The sequence below is a fragment of the Macaca fascicularis genome, chromosome 1 (assembly GCF_037993035.2).
Source record: "Macaca fascicularis isolate 582-1 chromosome 1, T2T-MFA8v1.1".
NCBI classification, from domain to species: domain Eukaryota; kingdom Metazoa; phylum Chordata; class Mammalia; order Primates; family Cercopithecidae; genus Macaca; species Macaca fascicularis.
The window spans coordinates 86,582,909-86,589,159 of record NC_088375.1 but is presented as its reverse complement, the minus strand read 5'-3'; the positions used below and the strand labels follow the sequence as shown (position 1 = coordinate 86,589,159).

General features: G+C 50.0%; 1 pseudogene; it reads right to left on the bottom strand.

Annotated features, from left to right (window-relative positions):
* Positions 1 to 4,587: 4,587 nt before the first annotated feature.
* On the bottom strand, positions 4,588 to 4,705 carry LOC123570581 (5S ribosomal RNA; annotated as a pseudogene).
* Positions 4,706 to 6,251: the final 1,546 nt, after the last annotated feature.

Below are 6,251 nucleotides of genomic sequence, written 5' to 3'. Positions count from 1 at the left end.
GCTTGCAGCTTTAATGATTGTATCAAAGGTGTGTGCCAGACCAGTCAAAGAATCCTGCGTCAAAATCGAGAGAACGAACAAGCCTTCATCGCCATGGCACATTTATATAGAAGGAAAGGGAGAGAGGATGTTGTGGGAAGTCAGGGACTTTGAACGGAGGGACTGGCTGAAGCAACGGCAGAAAAACATAAAATGTGAAGATTTCATGGACATTTATTAGTTCTCCCAAATTAATACTTTTATAATTTCCTATGTCTGTCTTTAATCTCTTAATCCCATCATCTTCTTTGTAAGCTGAGGAGGATATATATCACCTCAAGACCCTGTGATGATTCCGTTAATTGCACAAATTGTTTGTAGAAGATGTGTGTTTGAACAATATGAAATCTGGGCATCTTGAAAAAAGAACAGGATAACAGCGATGTTCAGGGAACAAGGGAAGTAACCTTGAACTGGCCGCTGGTGGGCCGGACGGAACAGACCCATATTTCTCCTCTTTTTAAAAGCAAATAGGAGAAATATCGCTGAATTCTTTTTCTCAGGAGAAATATCGTTGAATATCCCTGAGAAAGAGAATGCACTCTGAGGGTAGGTCTATAAACGACCCCCTTGGAAGTGTGCCACATTTACGATTGAAGCCAAAGGGATGAAATAAGTCCCGATCTCCGGTAGCACTCCCAGGCCTATTAGGACGAGGAAATTCCCACCTAATAAATTTTGGTCAGACAGGTTGTCTGCTCTCAAACCCTGTTTCCTGATAAGATGTTATCAATGACAATGCATGCCCGAAGTTTCATTAGCAATTTTCATTTTAATTTTAACGCCATCCTGTGATCTCATCCTGCTTCCACTTGCTTTGTGATATTTTATTAACTTGTGAAGTATGTGATCTCTGTGTTGGTACCAGAAACTGAGGCAATTGCAGGAGTTGCTGATGGCCTCAAAAATCTTAACCCTGTCACTTCGGTTAAGACCATCTAAAGTACCACTGTTGTAAATTTCATATTAATCCTTGTGTACCTGTTCTGTCTGCTGTTAGTCAGAAGGTATACCCAACAGTTCCAAAGAGACAGCGACCATCGAGAAGGGGCTATGATGACAATAGTGGTTTTGTTGAAAAGAAAAGGGGGAAATCTGGGGAAAAGAAAGAGAGATCAGCCTGTTACTGTGTCTATATAGAAAGAAGTAGACATAACAGACTCCATTTTGTTCTGTATTTGAGATGCTGTTAATCTGTGACCCTACCACCAACCTTGTCCTTGCAAGACACATGTGCTGTGGTGACTCAAGGTTTAAAGGATTTTGGGCTGTGCAGGATGTGCTTTGTTAAACAAGTGCCTGAGGCAGCTTGCTGGTTAAAAGTCATCACCATTCTCTTAATCTCAAGTACCCAGGGACATGTACACTGCCAAAGGTCGCAGGGACCTCTGCCTAGGAGAGCTAGGTATTGTCCAAGGTTTCTCCCCATGTGATAGTCTAAAATACAGCCTTGTGGGATGGGAAAGACCTGATCATCCCCTAGCCTGACACCCGTGAAGGGTCTGTGCTGAGGAGGACCAGTACAAGAGGAAAGAAGGCCTCTTGGCCATTGTTGGCAGTTGAGATAGAGAAAAACATCTGTCTCCTGCCTGTCCCTGGGCAATGGAACATCTCAGTGTAAAACCCGATTGTATGTTCTGTTTACTGAGAATGGAGAAAACCACCTTAGGGAGAAAGGTGGGACTTGCTAGCATAATGCTGCTCTTTATGCACTAAAAATGTTTATGAAGATGTTTGCATATGCATATCAAGGCACAGCACTTTTCCTTAAAATTATTCATGTCACACAGATCTTTATTCATATGTTTTACTGTTGACCTTCTCCCTACGATGATCCTATTATCCTTCCACTTCCCTTTTTTCTAAGATGGTAAAGATAATTATCAATAAATACTAACGGAACTCAGAGACCTGTGCCAGTATGAGTCCTCTGTATGCTGAGCGCCGGTCCCCTGGGCCCATTTTTTCTTTCTCTATACTTTGTATCTGTGTCTCATTTCTATTCTCACGTCTGTCATTCCACCTAACGAGAAACGCCCACAGGTGTGGAGGGGCAGGCCACCCCTTCACCCCTGCCCGCCCCTTCCCCCGGTTTGGAAGGTTCCCGCGGCACCCAATGAGTGGATTGAATCTCCTGGGCATTCTGGGAGCAGGAAGGCAATGGGAAAGGCAGGGAACCCATGCCTGCACCTTTGGGGTCCAGCCCCCTGCTCTCCCGGGCTGGAGCCAGGATCCTGGTGAGGCGGAGGTGAGGTGGAAGCGATGGGTTGCAGCTGCCTGTTGGTGCTTTGGTGGCGAACCCCCAGGAGGAGGTTCCCAGATGCAGTGGGGGTGTAAGTGGACAACAAAGTGGGAGCAGGGTCAGGAGACCTCGGGAAGCATGGAGACACAAGGGGGAAGGAAGGGAGAGGGAAAGCCATAAAAGCCTACAGCAGGCCGAGTGCGGTGGATCATGCCTGTAATTCATCACTTTGTGTGGCCAAGGCGGGTGGATTATGTTGTCAGGAGATCCAGACCAGCCTGGCTAACATGGTTAAACGCCGTCTCTACTAAAACTACAAAACATGAGCCAGGCGTGGTGGCCACACCTGTAGTCCCAGTTGCTCAGGAGGCTTAGGCAGGAGAATGGCGTGAACCTCAGAGGAGGAGCTTGCAGTGAGCCGAGATCACACCACTGCACTCCAGCCTGGTTAACAGAGCGAGACTCCATCTGAAAGAAAATGAGAATAAGAAAGAAAGAGAGAAAGAAAGATATAAGGAAAGAAAGAAGGAAAGAAAGAAAGAAAGAAAGAAAGAAAGAAAGAAAGAAAGAAAGAAAGAAAGAAAGAAAGAAAGAAAGAAAGAAAGAAAGAAAGAAAGAAAGAAAGAAAGAAAGAAAGAAAGAAAGAGAAAGAAAGAAAGAAAGAAAGAAAGAGAGAGAAAGATACAGAAAGAAAGAAAAGAAAGAAGGAAAGAAGGAAGGAAGAAAGGAAGAAAGGAAGAAAAAGGAAGAAAGGAAGAAAGGAAGAAAGGAAGAAAGGAAGAAAGGAAGAAAGGAAGAAAGAAAGAAAGAAAGAAAGAAAGAAAGAAAGAAAGAAAGAAAGAAAGAAAGAAAGAGAAAGAAAGAAAGAAGATAGAGAGAAGGGAAGAAACGAAGGTAGAAAAGAAAGACAGAGAAGAAAGAAAGCAAAAAAGCCTATAACACCTGGAATTCCCAGGCAGTCTCCCATGCAAGCACTACCCAGCAAGAACCCTGCTTACCTGCTTAGCTTCCAAGAACAGATGAGATAGGGCGCATTCAGGGAGGTATGGCTGTAGACGCCAGCAGAGGCACCTCCTGTCCCAAGAGCCCAGCCCAGCCATGCACGCCGGCTTCCATCTGGCACCACCAGCCGGAGCCCACTGGGCTCGTATCTTGACCTCCCTGGCGCTCGTCCAAGGCCTTCGACCAGCTCCCAAGCTCCCGAGCTTCCACTATGTCGGGCCACTCCTAACAGGGAGCAGTCTGAGGCATCAAGGCCCAGGGCCCATAATCCTGGGACACCGTACGGTACTCCTCCCTGTCACGGAGGTATTCTTTTGGATCCCTGGTGGCTCAGGAGCTCCTGCGACGCCCATTCTTGCTCCACCCAGCCAGAACCCTCAGGGCTGGCCAAGGGTGAACAAGTGGCCCAGCAGTGTGTAGTCTTTTTCTCACAATGCCAACACCTGGGCCTGTGCCTTTGGGGTCCGGGCCCCAGCCTCTCAGGCTGGAGCCGGGCTCCTGATGGGGCAGCGGCTAGGCGGAAGTGGTGCAATGCTGCTGCCCAGTGGTGCTTTGGTGTCTCACTCCCAGAAGCAGTTCCCCGGGTGCGGCGGGGGTGTAGGGGCGCGATGAAGAGGGAGCAGAGTCAAGGGAGGTTGGGAAGCAAGGCGATAGTAGAGGGAAGGTATCAAGGGGGGAGGCCACAAGAGCCTACTGCAGGCCGGGCGCAGTGGCAGTGGACCCCAGATGTAATCCCAGCACTTTAGGAGGCCAAAGCCTGTGGATCACAAGGTCAGGAGATCAAGCCTGGATTACACGGTGAAACACCATCTCTACTAAAACTACAAAACATGAGCCAGGCGTGGTGGGGGGCGCATGTAATCCACATTGCTCATGGGGCTGAGGCATGAGAATGGCGTGAACCCGGGAGGCCGAGCTTGCAGTGAGTTGAGATCCCACCACAGCACTGCAGCCTGTGTGCCAGAGTGAGACACCGTTTGGAAGAAAAAGTAAGAAAGAAAGAGAGAGAGATAGAAAGAAAGAAAAGAAAAAAAGAAAGAAAGAAAGAAAGAAAGAAAGAAAGAAAGAAAGAAAGAAAGAAAGAAAGAAAGAAAGAAAGAAAGAAAGAAAGAAAGAAAGAAAGAAAGAAAGAAAGAAAGAAAGAAAGAGAGGGAGGGAGGGAGGGAGGGAGGGAAGAAAGAAAGAAAGAAAGAAAGAAAGAAAGAAAGAAAGAAAGAAAGAAAGAAAGAAAGAAAGAAAGAAAGAAAGAAAGAGAGAGAGAAGGGAAGAAAGGAAGATAGAAAAGAAAGAAAGAAAGCAAAAAAGCCTGTAGCATCCGATATTCCCGGGCGGTCTCCCATCCAAGTATTAACCAGACCCGCCCCTGCTTAGCTTCTGAGATCAGACGAGATCGGGCGAGTTCAGGGTGGTATGGACATCACAGAGGCTCTTGGCTGCCCCATGAGCCCGGCCTAGCCATGTCTGCCGGCTTCCAGCCGGCACCGCCAGCCCGGGGACTCAGGGCTCGGATCAGGAGCCCCGAGCTGCTTGCACGCAGCCTTCCCCCGGCTCCCAAGATTCCGAGCTTCCACCACGTCGGGCCCGGTCGGAACAGGGAGTGCTCTGAAGCGTCACAGCCCAGATCCCATTATCCTGGGATGCCATCCAGTACTCCGCCCTGTCACGGAGGTATTCTTTTGGATCCCTGGACGCTTTGGAGCTCCTGTGAGGTCCCCTCTTTCCCCACCCACACAGAGCCCTTAGGGCTGGCCAAGGCTGAACAGCCAGCCCAGCCAACGTGGCCTTTTTCTCAGAATGACCCTACCATGGTCGTTTGTCCCGACCAAGTCCCGGCCTGTCAGCAAGAGGGTGTGGGGCGTTGGATGTTGGGGGATTATCCTGTTTGACCCTGGCTGGCACTAGATCCAGTAGCCTGATCCCTGGTGGGAGGGGTTGAGAGAAACCCAGACACACCCCACCACCACCAGGAGAAAATCCACAGCCCCACACAAAGACAGGCCCGGGTGCTGGCACATTGGAACCCACACACGGGCACACGCACACACGCAGACACACACACACACAGATACACGCACAAACGGCTTGAAGCAGAGCAAGGAAGAGATGGATGAAGAGATTGAAACCGAGGGAGGGAGAGAGACAGGGATTGAGAGAGACAGGGGAGGGGGAGAGGGAAAGATTCAGACTGAGATTCAGGAAAGAGAAAGGGACAGAGAAAGAGAGACAGAGAGACAGAGGGAAGGCAACAGAAATAGCGGGAGGTGCAGGGGAAACCCAGAAGATAGAGAGGGAGGGAGGTAGAGAGCAAAAGAGATAGAGCCATGGAGAGGGAGTGCCCTGCTCTGGTAGGCAGGTCCCTTTTGAGCAGGATGGGATAGGGTGGAGGGGGCATGAGGTGGGCCAGAACAGGGTAACCAGGCCGTCCATGCAAGAGGAGCAATGGAACTCTGAGACGGGTTTTGTCTTGGATTAATTGCTTGCTTTGGAGGTTGGTTTCGTAGGCTCCTTCCTCTCTTGGCACCTCCATCTGCTCTTGGTGCAGTTCGGTGCGCCCCTTGATTGGCAGAGTGTGCCCACAGGTTTGGCGGGAGCTGTGGCAACAGACGTGCCCAGGGGGCCGGAGACCTGGGTCTGTGGATTGTCCTTGGGACTGGAGATACACGAAGATGGTGGCAATGGGAATCCGGGTGCACAGAGACTCTTTTCCTGGTGGCTGGCGAAGCAATGTCCCTCCCCCGAATAAAGCAACCCCTGCGTTCTGGAGCGAAGGTCTTGACTGGCCTGTCTGGCACCCGCTGCGCCTGCCCGCCCCTTGCCCCAGTTTGGAAGGTTGCGGCGGTGCCTGATGAGTGGATTGAATCGCCTGGTCATTCCCGGAGCTGGAAGTCACCGCAAATGGCAGGAAACCCGCGCCTGCAACTTTGGGGTTTGGCCCCCTTCCCTCCCGGGTGGAGCTGGGCTTCTGGCG